Genomic DNA, 17,962 nt, shown 5'->3' with positions numbered 1-17,962 from the left:
AGAAATTAACCTAGCAATGGACATGGCGCTGCATTGTTTCAGTAGAAAATTCACTCACGCCAGATCAACATAACCCCCAAAGTCAAACCATAATTTTTATACAAAAAATTATAAGAACTTGTGTCTTGTGTTGTCTTAAAAAAGTCTTGTGATGTCTTAAAAAACCAAACCAATTTTTTTTTCAATTAGAAAATTCACTCATGTCTGATTAACAACAGCAAAACCATAATTTCTCCGATCGAATCCAAACCCTAGACCATTTCGTTAATTTTTCCTGCAAAATTTGTTGATTTAAGAATCATTGCGATCTTCTAAACGACTCATCAAGCCGTGAACTACGAGATTTCCTTTAAGTAGACATCGTGGCAACTGCCCATCTATATTCTCCTTCGATAGCTCAGTTGGTAGAGCGGTGGACTGTAGTTGGTTGAATTCAGAATGGGCATCCATAGGTCGCTGGTTCAAATCCGGCTCGAAGGAATTAATTTTTTTTTTGTCTAAAACTGCGAAATCCCGCCTTCTCCACCTTAGAAACGCACAATCGCTCAAATCGCCAGCTCAAAAGCCGCAGAAAAATGCCAACAATTGAAATAATTCAGTCATAACATCAAATCACTTGTAAATCTCATGACTATCGACTATTAACGCATGAATATCATCACTAAATGACGATTTGCGTGATCTCGTCTGCCAAAACTGTAGATTGAATTAGATCAAGCGTTGAATATGCGCATTCAATCAACAATTCACAGCTCACATGTCTATAGTTAACATTACTGCCTTCATCTAGCAATAGCTCACCGAAATCCCCAGATTTGAAGAAAAAATAAAGGTCCCACCGAGATTTGAACTCGGATCGCTGGATTCAGAGTCCAGAGTGCTAACCATTACACCATGGAACCTGTGCGTTAATTCAACCTGTCAATACAGAGCCGGAAGGCTCGTGACAACCACCAAAATGTCCAACAGTGGCATCGATGGATAGTGGCAGACTCGTTACACGCCTCGCGAATTTCAATTACAAACACCTGTAATGCGGAATTACATAGACTGGATGTATACCCCCGGTATAGCTGTGGGGTTGATTGTCAATTTAAGCCTAGGTTACAAGAGAATCCATTCACAGGAGATAAATCACACAATTTCGAATACAATGCAGATTAGATTATGGGATTTCAACGGTGGGAGGGGAGGGGGGGTACAAATCAACCGAAATGCTCGACATAAAAGAGTAAATTGGAGCGGACATTTTCGGGTGGTGTTTTTATACCTAGAGAAACAAATTAAATTGTGGCTTGGGGGTTTAATTTACACTAAGGTAGGTTTTTTGGACACATTCAGGATTCATTTGATTGTGAATGATGTTGTTTTCTTTTGAAAGGAATATTTAGGCTCAGTTTTACTAGTTAAAGTAACTGATTTTTTTTTGTATTTGAGTTGAATTTTATGTGATCTTGACTATTTTTTAGTCAATGGTTTTTCTGCATTCATTTCAAACGAATTAAATTGTTGCTTACAAATCAACATAAAAGAAACCTGTTTCGGTTGGTACAAATCAACCGAAATGCTCGACATAAAAGAGTATATTGGAGTGGACATTTGCGGGTGATGTTTTTATACCTAGAGAACCAAATTAAATTGTGGCTTGGGGGTTTAATTTACACTAAGGTAGGTTTTTTGGACACATTCAGGATTCATTTGATTGTGAATGATGTTGTTTTGTTTTGAAAGGAATATTTAGGCTCAGTTTTACTAGCTAAAGTAACTGATTTTTTTTTTGTATTTGAGTTGAATTTTATGTGATCTTGACTATTTTTTAGTCAATGTTTTTTCTGCATTCATATCAAACGAATTAAATTGTTGCTTAAGAGTTTAATTTATAGTGAGGGGATTTTTCAAATGACAGATTCATATTGATTTTATTATTGATTACATTACTGACATTATTGATTTGATGATGAATGATGTTATTTCGTTTAAACGGAATATTTATGCTCAGGTTTACTAGGTAAAATAAGTAATCTTGTTTTTCTAAACATTCGATTTAAATTTCTTATGATCTTGATTATTTTATGACCCAATATATTCTTTTAAAATTCATTTCAAGTGTTGAAATATTTCGTAATGAGATTATCAACAACAATATTTTGAAGTCAAATGAAGCAGTTGCTGCTATTTTGTCATCGTTTGATTTACATTCCGAGTTATGTTATTAAAATATACTTCTACAATTGTACTTAATGGCAATCAACTTCAGGAATAATCTGCTTCAAACATTTAATCGAAATATTTAATAGTAGTTAAACATGGTATCGAAATATTTAATAGTAAACACTGGAAAATGAATAAATTATTTTCTTTTTTAATTCTATAGATGGCAAACTTTATTTTGTCGACAGTAATTTTCATGAGAAATTCAATTCTCATGAAGAATTTAATGAAAACCAATTTTTTTAGCCCCAAAAAGCCCAGAATTCCCAATTTGCTTGAATTTTCAATCAAATCCTGAATAATCAGTACCAAATTACGCTATAGTCTCCTGATTTCTATTAATTTTCTGTAATTATCTAACTCAAATCTATAGATTTCTTCGATTCTTTCATGAACTTATGAATTGTCGAACATAAAATTTCTGGTAATTTCACTGGAACTATAATAAATACACAATTTCCCAGAAGTGTACCAGTAGGCTCAGTAGCGAAGTGGTAAAATGGTTTAAGTCGACTTATCCCCCAATTGAGATTTTGACAAATATTTCCGAATCCAAGAGAGATAGCGAAATTTTCGTAAATACATTTGTTGTAGCGCTCAATCGGCTCTATAAAAAAGGTTATAACAAAAATTTTGTTATCTCCCTTAGACTCCGAGATATTCCCTGAAAATTGGTCAATAGTCAAAATTGACTTGTACCGTTTCGCTACTGAATTCATCATTTGAAAAATAATTAAATTACGTTTGAAATACGTCTAGAATAAAGTGACAAAAACAATTACATCACATGCACCCGAGTGCACCTCAAATTACATCAGGGATGTCCCTCCCGATGACTCACCGGATTCCCTCAAAACCATTAAAAAACATTCTCCACAAATTCGTAAAGCGCCAGCCAAAGGAGCATGCAATTTTAATCGTCATACAACTCACAGTAATGCAGTTTGGATTGCAATTGGTCTCCCCGTGTCTCAGGAGAGGTCTTCCGAAATCGAGGGATGGATATGCCCTGCATGTACATGCGGAGAATAGGATGCACCGCTGGTAATTAATCAGGAGTGTGCATTCAAAGCACCCACGCATTCGAAATCCATTCACAGCATCATTCATGCGGAAACCACTCAAATTAATTTCAAGTCAAAGCATATTCTTCAATTTGACGTTGTTTTTTCTCCCCACTCGACATTCAATCAGTCGTATATCACCCCAGCCAACAGTGGAGAGAGTGTGGAGAACTAAAATTGTGCATGTAACCCTCAATTCCATTTCTGTTGTATTTCGTTTCTCGTACACAATGCTTATCCTTACGGTTGGTTAATCCTTGACTGACAGGAGCAACCGAACACTGGCAACACTTGCCAATCCCGATGCCCAAATTCCACTCGTGACCTCCCCCCCTTTGGCTGGGTGCACGCTCGTGGTTCAAGTGAGAAATGGGAATTGTTAAAAAGAGATGTGGAATGGGCATTGTGGAGGGAACGCTCGCGTTGTGGACGGTAAGTACGGGCATGTCAAGAGATATGACAACTGTTGGGTGTGTGGCAAGTGGCATTGTTGAATCATTTTTCAACTGATCGGGGGATGAATCACGGAGATTCGACACGATTCAATTATCTCGCGCGCTGGGGATCAGATTGATTTTGCGCGGGTTGAAATTATTTTTTAATTTAGAATTTGGACATTCAGACGTGCATTCTAGATATTCAAAATTTCATCACGAAGTTGGCTGTTTAGGCACATTTTTTTATCTAATCTTAAATTAAGATGAGAGAATTTAAGAGAATTTCAACTTCGAGCATTGGATTTTTTTTTATCAAATTTTTCAAGTTTAAATTTATCTATAATTCTTCAAGTTTAGATTTTGAGTTTAGATTTGGTTATTTTCCTGTTTTGCCTAGTCGGGAATAAATTTTTCGTCGGGGGTTTTTAATTTTCAATTTTTAAGTTTTGAATTTCTTTATATACGCTTTTTTGAGTTATTTAATCCTTCAAGTACTTTTGAGGGGATTAACGTCAATTTGAATTTATCGCGCGCGGAATCATGTGAACGAAATTTCAGTGCTGCCAATCCATTTTGGTTTTTCATCACTAGGGAATTCGGATATTTCATTCATTCTAATCATTTTTTTTCATACATATTTTTAAAAAATAGAGTAATTCATCAAAAGACGGGCTCCGTAGGGCCATTCAGGACTCAGAGTATTTTCTTCATTACTAATAAAAAAAAAATTTCAACTCGTTTTTGATTGAATTACCTCCAGAAAAAGGATTTGAGGTGATTTTTCTCATAGGGAATGACATTTTATTCGTTTTTACATCATTTTTGATTAATTCAAGAAACTAAATATATTGAATCTACAGAATTTACACAATAATTCGATGAAGTTAATCCAGAATATTGATTTAAAATTGTTAATATTTACGAATAAGAATTCATAAATGTGACTCTTCTCAATAATATTGTACAAAAAAATTCACTTCTTTCTAAATTATTGACTTGTACTTCCTCAAGTAACCTATTAAAAAATGAGCAGAAAATGTCACATCCCACACGAAAAAGACCCAGAAATAAAAAGGCATTTGTCACTGAAAAAATCCCGAAAAGTGGAATAATAAGGTGAAACGGATGAAGAGGCTGAAAATTCCGTTATCTCATTAATTCATCTCCCCGCGATGTCAATGAGCCCAGGGAGGCGCAAAAACTGCCTCAGGAGGGTAAAAAATAAATCTCATTACCGTGACACGAAAAGCTCGTTTTCGCGCCGATGAAGAATGCGCATATATTAATTATTTTAGGGAATGGTTTTTAACTTCGTTCCGTTCGGTAATTCAGCTGGATTTTCATGGAATATTCCAGACAATTTCGTATTAATTTTCTATGTTCTGGTTTTAGATTGAATTGGGTGTTATATTCCTGATTCATTCAATTCAAGATTTTGATATTGTGATGAATGATAATTGATTTGAATGTTGATAAATATTACTCCACCATTTTTTTTCCAATTCTGATTAATTAATTAATTCACTTCATATCTTTATTTATATTCATTTTCATTATTTTAAAAATTCAGTGAAAATGGATGATGAATCATTTTAAAAACTCATTATTTTATTTTAAAAATAATAATTTTTTGAAATAAAAAAAGATTGCAACGATATAATAATTTATATAATTATTAAAACACCAAAATCCTTGCAAAATAGTGTAATATCGGGCTTGAAATTAGAAAATAAATAAATAAATGAATAAATAAATTCAATAATTAATTTTTGAAATGCAATTAAAAAAAAAATCGAAGTACTCTGATACCTTTAACGTACAATTTCCGGTTGCATATCCCAAGATTTTAATTAATCCCGAGTTTACACAGATGTGTCTGCGCTGTATTGTCGAATGCTCCATGCCTCAATAGAAAAAAGGGTGTATTTTTCCTCATTTTTTCGCGTATGATTCCAGCGTCCGCTTGGCGCCGTGGAGAAGTGTGTTCAACGTATAAACCCCCATTCCCCACTGGAATATTTCTACAGCAATGCCGACGATTCAATTCCAATGGTACGCGAGGCATGAAATAAGTGTACACAAATCCCTCCCCTCACCGCCAAGCCCATCCAACGAACCTCGCACTCGTTCATTCGCTTCTGGGATACAGTATTTTTCCACATTACCACGACAAAACGAATCTCCGTCCCCGCGCTACTCTCGCCAGTCGAAAAAAAATATATCTAAAGAGGGGCGGGTAGGGAGGGGGGAAATAAAAATAGAGGGAAAATGTGAAATAGGAAAAGTGAGCGAGAATTACGTGCTCGAAACTCAATTCGTTGCATACACACACGCAATTTCAGTTTTATTTCTATTTTCCTTAGTTATGTATTTTCATTTCTACTCGGGTACACGGCAAATTGAAGGGGATGGGGAGATAAAATCTTCATTTCGAGTGTCTGCTGTTATAAAACCATAAAGATGTAATCGTTCTGACACGTTTCTCCATGTGAAAATTTTAGACTCCCACCCTGGGAATTCGCTGGTATTTTGGAATGGCAAAAGTCCGGTGGTAAAAGCTCTGCCCATTCTGCAATTAAATGTTTTTTGATTAATGTTTGCGCTTGGATTGGGTGGAGCTATTCCTCATTTTTAGGTCGGAAAATGGGGAGAGTTATCGCAGGGAGAGAAAAGGATGGTAAAAATTCCATGTTGTTGAAGGAATTTTGCTGAGTCTGGAATTCAACGGGAGATTTCGCTGCATTTTCCTGATTTTTCAGTAATTTTCCGGGAGTAATTAAACTGAAATTTACTATTTTCACTGATTTTTCAAGGAAATTATGAGTTTGCAGGGACAAAATTCTTGAAATTTCAGCGGAAATGTTTATGGAAAAAAAAATCCTCGAATCGGGTATATAATGTTCAGGAATCAGGAATAATATACCGGAATCTGGACTATTATATTGTGGAATACGAAATATAATATTCCAAATTCCGGAATAATATTCGAATATAAGTAAATTAATTTTATTTTTCAATTTAATTTATAATTTTAAGTAAATTAAATTTGACTGTGCAGAAATATAATTTTTGCATCCATAGATGTGTTTTTTACCGTACGAATGGTAAAATATACTCCACAAACTGGCATTTTTTCATTGAATTTTCAGTGAAGCTTCATTTCCAGATTTTCCCCCCTCTAGAACGAATTCAATTAAATTCAATCATAAATTTGGGTCTCACCGCGAGATTTTTTGTCTAATATTCGGAAAGAAATCTTCCAGAATACATGGAAATGTCAGACATTTCCCCTATTTTTTGACTGCTAAATTCACAACTAATTTTCAGGACGGAGACACTGAATGCGATTTAGGGGGGGAAAAAATCATGAACTTTCAGGTTTCACTGAAAATTCAGAAAAATTCCAGAATTTTAAGCAGGATGAAGACGAGAATTCCTCAATTTTCGTCACTCGGCCCGATAAACGGCGCTTACTCGGGCTCTGTCGAGAGGGGGTAAAGAGAGTTTACCGCGGCACTTGAATAATCGGTGCTCCAAGGAGGGTAAATGAGACGCTCGGTGCTCCAAGGAGGGTAAATCTCACTTACCCATCCTAGGAGCGATAAAGTGGGCGTCACCATGTGCCCTGACGTTCCCCCNAATCTCATATGAATATTCAGTACCAAATTACATTGAATTTTCAGTGAAATCTGAAATATCATGATTTTTTTACCCCTAAATCGCATTCAGTGTCACTGTCCTGAAAATAGAAGCCTATATTTACCGGAATTTTCTAGTTTTCTATTCATTTTCAGGAAGAAATAGAACTGCACGGAGAGAAATATTCAACAAAAATTACGTATCTTTTCCGTAATTCCGAAGCGAAATATGGTTGTAGGAATTTTTACGGAACTGTCACGGAATTTTTCCAGAGCGTTCCGTAATTTTTACCTAAATCTTCTGTGAAAAATTACGATACCGTCACTTAAATTTTCGGAGTCGATTCCGTAATCGGCGAGGGAAATGTGAATTCCGTAATTTTTACTAAATATTTCTCTCCGTATGAAATTGACAGTTCAATGACGAAATTCCTTGAAATTTCAGTGGTAATGAAATTCAATAGTAATTTCCAAAAAATGCACCGAACATTACAGGCAAAAATGATTAACAATGTATTTCCACTGAAAACTAAAAACTTTTTTTCATTCCCCTGAAGCATCTGAGACGCTGGCTCCCGCGCCACAGGCTGATGCTGTACAACGTCTGAGCTCATCCAGTTGGGGCCACTGCGGAGACTTAATTATCTAATTAATTAACCTCAATCAGAACGATGAGTAATTTCGCGGTTCGGTGGCGCCTTTGGTAACTCACGAAACGAAGAGAAGGACTTCTTCTTGTCACACTGTGACTGGTTAGGGTGAATTACGCTTGGCTTCACGGCAAATCGATTATGTCGTGCACCAGTGTGAGAGGCTCCTCCACTCTAGTATGTGTTCTCTCTCTCCAGCCGGGGGAATCCCATGACTCTCTCTCCCTCTCGATTTTTTCTCCACCGCGGGCTATGCAGGATGAGGCGGATCATCGACCGCTTGTACTCTTATCTTGTGTCTAGTTCTTTGAAGATGACAACTCCTGAAAGAATATACATCGTGTTCCGGGAGTTGGGAGAAGTTTCGAGCAGTTTATCCGGTGTCTCCTCGTGTTAGCATCAAATTTGATGAGATTTATCGGGGGGTTTTTATTGAAAGGTAAGTGAATGTTTCTTCTGAAAATGTTCATGAGTTCGGGGGATTCACTGGATGGATGGAAAGAATAGATAAAGTTTCTTTTGTGAGAGAATTTTCATATTTTCAAGTGATTTTTTTTTAGTTTCAAGACGACGGTTTTATTAAAAATCAATTGATTAATAGAATTATTTTTGTTTTCGAATTGAAGCATTGTAATCGTTCAAATTTAAGTTTAGGATTTTTTGGGTTATCAAATCAATGGAAAATATCGGTGAGACCCATTCATCGACATTGATTAAAATTTAATTCATAGATTATATGATATATTTTGGAATAATATGATATATTATATTGGTATATTGGTATAATTGGTATAATATGATATATAGTTAGTTTATTTTCCATGTATACCCTCTCGGGTTTTTCCATTTTGTTCCCCTCCCTCTCCCCTTTAGTTAACATTACAGCACATCAGTACACAACTTATCTAGAATAATGTATAAAAGTACAAACATCGAGATCTTTGGAGTTGACTCTAAAAGTACGTACAACGAGATAATATGATATATATATTTTGAATTTAAAAAAATCGGTTGTCCCACTATAATTGAAAAAATGTTCTGAATTCATCGAACGATGGCTTAACAAAATTCTTTGGACGTCTCTTCGACCGAGATCGAAGATGAAGGCGATAGCTGTAATCGTTGTTTTGATTCTTACAATAATTTTCAAAAATTTTGCATTTTATAAAAATTACAATTCCGAGGATATCTTTGGATATCATGCTCTAAATTCATTCAATGCTAGCCGAAAATATTAGTTTCAAAGCCACTCTGTCGAAGTTAAAAGATCGTTACGATACCTATATTCGTTGGTTTGATTTTTACGATGATTTTAGTAAATTTAGAATTTTTCGTAAACTGGATGATTTCGATAAATGGATGGTATAGATATATATTATTTCATATTTGGAATTTCATAAAATATTAAACTAAATTAAAATTATAACACAATTGATTGAAAAAGAAATTTCATTGAATTTAATAAAATTATATGTAACAATAAATTATATACTATAGAAGCAGGTGATGACCATTCGGAATTAACATATTGCTAATTTATCAACAAAAAAACTATACTATATTAATATACAAACAATTTCCCACTTTTTTCATTTTATAATTAATAAACCAATGAATTATTAAAATTACAAATTATTATTATTATTATTATTATTTTATAATGAATAAATGAATATAAGTTTCATTAAAAATGTATTTAAAAAAAATTAATTCAAATAATAATTTTGTTTTTTGTGGAAAGAATACTTATTTGATATGAATAAAAACGTCAATAAAAATCAAGTTTAATTTTTAATGAGTCAATTCTTCAGATGCAATAATTCTTAATTATATTTTTTTTATTCTCTCCCACAACTAGAAACATTCAATAGGCGTTCCAGTCCGACTGTAACTGGCATATCTGACGCGTCAAGTGTTCAAGTGAGGGGTGATTATCAAAAAAAACTTCCCCTCGGTTTTTAAAACTATTTTCTATAAACAACAGGAGAACAATCTCCACCACCGGCTCATTCACCCGAAATTTCCCTAATTTCCGAAGTATGTTTTTCCAGTTGATTCTCACCCTGTTTATTCTGTCCAGAATTGCGGGGGAGGGGGGGGGGTCATTCAGTGTCTCCGGCCCGGCCCCGCGTGGAGTGACGAGTGGGCCAAAGTTTTAAGCTCGGTTTAACCCTGGCCCCGAGGTATGTTTAGGTAACTTCGTATTTAGTTAGTCAACCCTGGCCGCGAGGCGTTGTGGGAAATGACAAGTGGCGAGTGTGTACGTAGAGAGGACGAGATGTGTATCTCTGGAGCTCTCTACACTCGAAAATACTTCCAGAGAAACACACCGGGTATTATCGATCCACTCAACCCCAACCTCTGTCACTGCCTTTCATGTGCTAATCGCTGTTTATTCGATCGAATCGCAGTGTCTTTCAGCCCTCGGCTGTGTGAATATTTGTAAATTATGACATCTGTGATTAGTCATTTGCTGGATAGGACGCGCGCGATCAGTTCATTTTGAGAAGTGTGTTTTTCTTCATTCGAATTTCAAAATTAATGATGCAGGGAATAATAATTAATCAATGATTAAAATGGAGGATAACGGAAAAATTAATGAATAATGTTGAATCTTTGATCAAATGCTTTTCACTTCTTTAATTTCATGTGTTGAAAAATAAGGGAAGTGTTATGAATCGATTTTCTAGGAAAGTGAAGAATTTTCTTGAATTATTCAGAAAATACGAAAAGACTCTTGAAAACTAGATATTTTTCTAAATTTTTCGGGAATAAAAAGACACATTTTCCTAGCATTTTCTGCGAAAACGGGAAATTTTCTCGGTTTTCTAAAATTTAGAACCTATGGCATTCAGGTACAAACAATTGGTCTTTTTTTTCTTTTCTTTCTTGAATAAACAATACTTTTTTTGATTGAAAAACTCAATTTTCAATTAAAATCACTGTTAAAAATTTTGAGCTGAAGTTTCCGCTGCACTTCCTGAAATTCTTTATGACGTCATAGGTCCGCTGAAATTTCAAGGAGGTGCGTCATTAAAAATTCAAAATTTCGTGGAAAAATCAATGGAAACTGTGACTTTTAGTTCAATTATTCCAGGAAAATTAATAAAAATCGGAAAAATTTAGGAAAATACATTCTTGAATTTTCAAATAATTGAAAAGTCAACATAATTCGGTCCTTAATTTTCATGTTTTGATTGAAAATTCGAGTCAGTTTGAAATTTCATTAAATTTTCATTCAAATCTGAAATTTCATGGTTTTCTTTCCCTCAAATCGCATTCAATATCTGAATTATTGTTGTTATTCTAAAAGGAAAAGAAAGAAGACTCAGTTCTATGATGAAGGAGGAGGTAGGTGTGCGTAGATGTAAAACAAAGTAAAACTTTTGTAAAATCAAGGAAATGACGAATTGAAAATTGAAAGAATATTTTTTCTCATTTTGCTGCCGCAAAGTAACGAATATTAATTCAAAATGGATTATAAAAATGAAGACTTCAGAAAATATATATTAAACTCGTCACGAAATATTTACAAAAAAGGATTGCCATCCTCATGTTGCCGAATAAAAATGATTTATTATATGCAATAAATAATAATGATGGCAACGCTACAATACCATTTCGTTGAATTCAGCTAAAAAATACAATTTCAATTTAATGAAAGAGTTATCTCGTTTCGCCAATAATAATTGACGCCAGCATAAAAAACGAAGCGCAAACTTTGCCGCACGTGACCGCCGCTTCCATAATATCGCAGTATATACACCCGATAATGCGATAACCCCAGGGTGGCCCCCGGGTGTGGACGATGGCATCGCCAGAAGCTCCCGAGATTAAGCCTCGTAAAATTATAAAGTTCCGCAAGGAGTAGCCCGGGTTTTTCGGTTTTATACACACAACTACCGGCATTGGTATATCCAATGAAATTGCCAGACGACGCTCGTTGAGACACGCGTATAAGCGACGCTGAATTACTTTACGAGACACTATCGAGTCGTGCCTTGAATCCTTACGGCCACTGCACACACAAAGTCCGATGTCTGTTGTCTTCATATCTGCTGGAGATGTTTTGATGATTGTTGATGATGGAGAATGGTTTTACATTAAATTTTTATAAAAATGAAGTTAATAATTGAAATGGATGTTTCAATTATTAATTTACAGCAATTACGCATTAAAATTATGAAAAAAGCATTTTCCATATTTTTTGTTTCGGTATTAGTACAGTATAAACAACTAAATAAACGACTCTATTATTTATTAATTATTATTTTGCCTGAATTAATTACGTGCTAGGTACGAGACAACTGCTTATTAACTTTTTGATAGCCTATTATTCATGGACCGTTCCCCCCTAATCACATTTATTTTTTCGGTACACTTGTCTACAAGCTTATCTGTATTTATTATTCATCTTTAATTAAATACTATAATGTTATACTCATTTATGTTATGTATGCTGTAACAAGGTTGTAATTATTAAAAACGGCAATAAACGAATCGAATTGAATATTTTTTGTTTTAGCATTAGTACAGTATAAACAACTCAATAAACAGCAAAATAAACTTTTCTAACGATTTTTTATTCATCAACATGTTGATGAAGAGTGGAATTTTTTTTCTGATGAGTAGGGTAAGCTACCCAGTAGATGGACACTGCCCTATAGATGGACGAGCTACTGTTGGATAGGAAATTACGCAAAAAAATACTGAAATGTGAATTGTTGCTTTGAATTTTCACTGACTGTTGTGATTCTTAACCCCTGAGTGACGATTCTTATTCAATCAATTTTTTTTTTCAATTGCTAAAAAACAAACGTTTATCTACTGGGCAGTTTACCCTATGAAGATAAATGGAAAATGAATGAAAAATGTTGGCATACGTTGTTTAATTTCTTCATCTTGATTTTTTAAGATGATAGATGAAATCAAATGTATTTAATTTTGTAAATTGTTTTCCTTTTCTTTCGTATTTCATCATTTTATTCAATGAAAAAAAAATCAGGAAAGTACTCCGTTTCGAATAGAAACACTTGAAATCTCGTGAGTGGAAATTGTAATAAGAAGTGAAGTTAAAAATCGTTAAGCATTAAATCATACTGTATATTTTTCATCTTTCATTGATAACTGTGAAGAATAGAGCTGTCCTCGAGCTCCTTTCTAAATCGAGTCTGTCAAATTCGTTAATTTCGATGATTTCAGATATTCATACGAATTATGTCTAGTCACAAAGGTCAAAATCATTTCCGGGCATGATGCCTCTCATAATCGTCGGGACATGATAGATATTCACTAATGGCAGGAAAATTACAAAGTTTTTTTAGGCCTTCAAACGATTCGACCTTGAGAACCTTCACATATTATTAATTATTCATAACGTCCTGTTCTATAGTTCATCCCCAGAAATATTTTAAGAATCATGAATTATTTGAGGCTCCGGCTTCATCACACGGAGAGAAATGTTCAGTGAAAATTCCGGAACTCACAGTTCGCTCACCGATTAAGGAATCGACGCAGAAAATTTAAATGACGGTATCGTAATTTTTTTCAGGAGATTCAGGTAAAAATTACGGAACGCTCGGGAAAAATTCATTGGCAAAATTGAGTAATTTCGAGGGGACAATTTTTTTTGAGAAAAAAATATTCTTCCCTCGATGAAACGATTGTCGTACAATACACGGAGAGGAAAATTCAATAAAAATTACCAGAAAAAAAACACAAAAATTACGTTTCGAAACGTAATCCACGAGCGAAGTAAAATTCAATAAAAAGAGTGAGTCGGAACTGAAATTGTGCGAATCGTCACGTAAATTCTACGATCTGTTCCGTAAAAATTAACCACCCGTCTGATGACTCACCGCTTTGGGGACAACAAGTTCCGTAATTTTTCCCCGATTGAGAAATTTTACGAAACGGAACGTAGAAATAACTCACCAGCTTCATAAAAATTGTTGAACGTTGAAGAATTTTTTATTTTGGAGGCATAATAGGTCGGCAAGTTTCTGTGAGACTTTACTTCTTCGGGAAAAATTACGTGACAATTTCATACTTTGTTCGGTGATGAACCTGAAAATTCACTGAACGTTTCAGATTTCTTCTCTTCCATTCCTAAAAAAATTGCCGGAAAACGATTCTCCATTGCGGATTTACGTGAATTGTTCCGTAATTTTTACTGAATATTTTCCTGGCCGCAGTTCGAATTCTTCTAGGGATATTCCTGATGACCACGAGAAAAATTTAATTTCCATGAAAGACATTAAATTTTCTTCTATCAAGCTGGTTAATTTCCCTCAAGTAAATCTGTTCAACGCCACCAAATATTCCAACCTGGACAGTTTTTTGGCAGAGTTAATTTTTCTCTCATCGTAATATAAATTTATTCTCAATCCAGAGACTCATCTGAGTTGCATTCAGAAAATGGACATTCAACAGAGTGTTCTTCATGAACGATTGGCTCAGAGCCACGAAAGTGCTCGAATATAGCCCACAACCCCCGGCATTCACGAAATAACTGCAACAGCAAACACGTACGGTCTTCAAGTGCCTTGCCCCGGGGCGTGTTTTCGTTGACACTAGGTGTGCAGACATCTGCACAACGCCAGATGCTATTAGCGAGAGAATTTCCGTCATCAATGACTCCAATTTACCTCACCCAACAATTTAAAAACCGAAACAAACAAATGTACCCACAATAACAATCTATACTCATTTATTTATTCACGAGAAAAAATTATTGACGACTATTTTGCATCAATTTATTGTGCAAATAATTTAATACTTCGGTAACGAAAAATAATGATTGAATCATCACGGGCTATCTCGCATCAAAGGGAAAAATGAATTCGTTTGCATTTCAAACAACTCAGCGCCAAATTCACGAATTAACTGTCACGGTGTTTACCCTGTCAGCCCCCAAATTGTTCCCCAGTATCTGCTATCAACAACACAAACGGAATTCCGCTGGATCATAAGCAATATTCCATGAATTTTATAGTCGTTTATTCCCGCTAATGGATCGCCCGATGTCATCATGTATTCCCAGAGGCAATACTATTTTTCACGATTCGCAAAGTCACATCCAATACTCAAACTCGTTAACATTTATGACAGACAGGTTAGACGAATTTCTCTTTTTCACACGTTGAATTATCATTTCATCCCGACTACTTTTTTTCCAGTCGTTCGTCAGGGAATGGATTTTCGATAATATTTATGTGTGCATTTTGACGTATGTCGTATTTTTCGGGGCTTTGTGGTATGCAAATAAGGTAGGTGTCAAAATAATTTGTTGTTTTGCATTGGTTTCAAAACATTTTTTCTTAGCGAATAAGTAATTTATGCGGTTTAAACCGCGGAGAAGTTGTCTTGATGGAAAATTTGATTTTTTTGTGCATGCTTTTTTCTCGTTTATGAAATGTTTTTGAAAGTTTAATTTGTGAAATTGTCCAGCGATGTCGGAAGACAATTTTTTTAACTGATTAGACCATTATTCTATTTGTCATGTACTGGACAATTTCATAGAAAAACCTAGCGAATTCGCTTGATAATTTTATTGGTTAGGTATTATTATCGATTTTGTTATTAGTTTTTGGTCGACTCTACTGAAAAAATCCCTAGCTTTTCTGCGCAATTTTTATTAATAGAAGTGAAAATAATATTAGAATATTAGAATTAGAAATAGAATTTAAAATATTCAAAAACAAAATGAAAATTTTAAATAAAATGAAATGTAAAATTAAAAAAAAAATTAAAAAACTTCTGATAAATCAAAATGTTTTTTTTATTAAAAATATGGAAAAGTAGACGATAGACCAAAAATTGAGTGGAAAAACTTGGAAAATTAATGTTGAGGAATGTCTATAGAAAATGTTTCAATAGAAAAAGTGATCTGGAGGCATGAAATTCTACATATTTTTTTCTATAAAATAGTTCTTCCTGGAAATTTCCAATATAAAAAAAGCGAAGCAGTGATTCCATAGAAATCCAATAGAATTTTCTAGCAAATTCGCTAGGTTTTTCTATGAAATATTTTCGTGCACGATTAATCCTGATTTTTAATCAAAACTTTCCCTGCCCAGGTAATCAAGCGAATCGAAGAGTCTAATGAAAGAATGCTGAAAGTTGTAGCGGAAAACAGAGAAGTGAGTGGATGTCTTGCTCCTGCAATCAATTCTGATAGCTCCTCAGCTTCCACAACTATCATTTTCAATCCATAAACAGTCACGCTAAATCACGCCTATTACTCAACATTTTTCCATCACATCAGCATCCGCATTAACATGATAAAGTGGTCAAGCGGGAATCAATTAATTCTGGGATATTACCATAACAAATATGAAAATATGAAACATGAGATATTAACAAGATTATTGAATCCTTCGTTTCCCCTGTAAATGCATTTTTGTGAATGTTTCTAGAAACTCGATGATGTTATGGCACTGAGGAATAAGAGACAGGAGTACGAAGAGGTTGTGATGAAAGTCGTAAGTTCTGAAGCACTTTAGGTCATTCCGTGGGATTTCTCCGGTAAAAAAAAACATTATATTACCCATGTCGTTCTGGTAATAGGCCTGACAGCAGGGATTATATTGCGGTTGTAAAATTGGCCTCAATCTTTTATAACTTGAGTAAATAGGATAATTAGGTTAATTGAATAGCCGTGAATACACTAACAGAAGAAGAACATTAGCCTCGACCAGGTCTCATTTGATGTTTACCAAGTCTCAAAATTTTGGTTTGACGAATTCTCACTGCAAAACAAGGACTAAACAGCTCCATTTTTGGCTCGAGAAATTTGTGTGAATGATCCAACGAAATTGCTATTTGCTTGTCGTTCCGGCTATTCAATACTCAAATACAAGAAATGAATTTTTAAATAGAATAACAATGGCGATGTGATAGCAACTCCGTAAATTCGAACGAAATATTTTTCATTCAGCTTCACTTTGTGAGAGATATTTTCATCCTGAAGTGGCAGGCTCTCTCCGCGAATGATCAGCCTCTTGAGCCAAATGTTTCGTTGTTGAAAATAGAGCCAAAATATCCACATGTTCATGCTGCGTCTTTCAAATCTTGAGCGAAATATGAACAAAGTATTTCCAAAATGTTCTGCATCAGATTAGATTTTTTGAGCGGATCATCGATCGTCGCTAGAAGATGGGAAATTATCCGGAGAATGCAGATTCTCAAAGGGATAAGACCCATAATTCATTGAATTATATTATTATTCATGTTTGGAAATCTCGGATGTTCAAATGAAACAGAAAAGTATTTCATGGTTTCAAACAACTTTTACTTCTCAAAAAATGAATGAAAAATGTTTCTTTTATTCTCAAATTTCTTTTGAAATTTACAGTAATAATAGCAATAATTCAAGTAAAAAATGTCTACAAAAATACTCCTCTTTCTTGAAATATTTTTTATTGTTTTCAATTTTTAATTTGATATTAACTTTTAGTGTATTTGCCCACGCGCTAATGTTAAACATCTGCTCCATAAAAAATTAATCAGTTTGCTAATGCTCTCTTTACAGAAAGGAGCCCAACGAATCACTTCAAAGCACCTCGAGATGGAGGTAATCACCATTCTTTCAATTACCTCGAATTTTTTACCATAAATTTCTCGCACTAATTCCCGGATTTGTTTCCAGATCGAAAAATTGCAGAGTGAGTGCTCGGAAACGACTGAGAGACTAACGGAATTGGAAAAACTCCTGGACAAAGTAAAGTTAGAGGGATTAAAATTATGATAATTAAGTAAAATATTAGGTGAATTCCAGAAGTGGAGGAGTCGAACTGTCGGAGCCTCTGGGGGATTTAGGGGGGGTCAATGCCTTCAGGAAGACGCCGAGGCGGAATCGTTTGAAGATGCCAAGGTAATTGAATCTCGATGCTCGCAGTCATCTGCATATCGATGTCTGGGAATTGAGATGTTCAATTTCTTGGGATTTTATATTGTTATTG

At 34.5% G+C, this 17,962-nt stretch overlaps 2 non-coding genes across 2 annotated transcripts; one reads left to right on the top strand and one right to left on the bottom strand.

Moving 5' to 3' along the window:
• Nucleotides 1-386: 386 nt before the first annotated feature.
• Trnay-gua lies at nt 387-480 on the top strand. Its single transcript has 2 exons — nt 387-423; nt 445-480. It is a non-coding gene; the product is annotated as a tRNA-Tyr (tRNA).
• A 350-nt stretch (nt 481-830) lies between these two features.
• On the bottom strand, nt 831-902 carry Trnaq-cug. The gene has a single exon. It is a non-coding gene; the product is annotated as a tRNA-Gln (tRNA).
• Between the last annotated feature and the right edge of the window lie 17,060 nt (nt 903-17,962).

This window comes from Diachasma alloeum, unplaced genomic scaffold, assembly GCF_001412515.2.
Source record: "Diachasma alloeum isolate Michigan unplaced genomic scaffold, Dall2.0 Dall_scaffold_00276, whole genome shotgun sequence".
NCBI lineage: Eukaryota > Metazoa > Arthropoda > Insecta > Hymenoptera > Braconidae > Diachasma > Diachasma alloeum.
The sequence above is the reverse complement of the archived record's forward strand: the minus strand, read 5'-3'. Positions and strand labels throughout refer to the sequence as shown.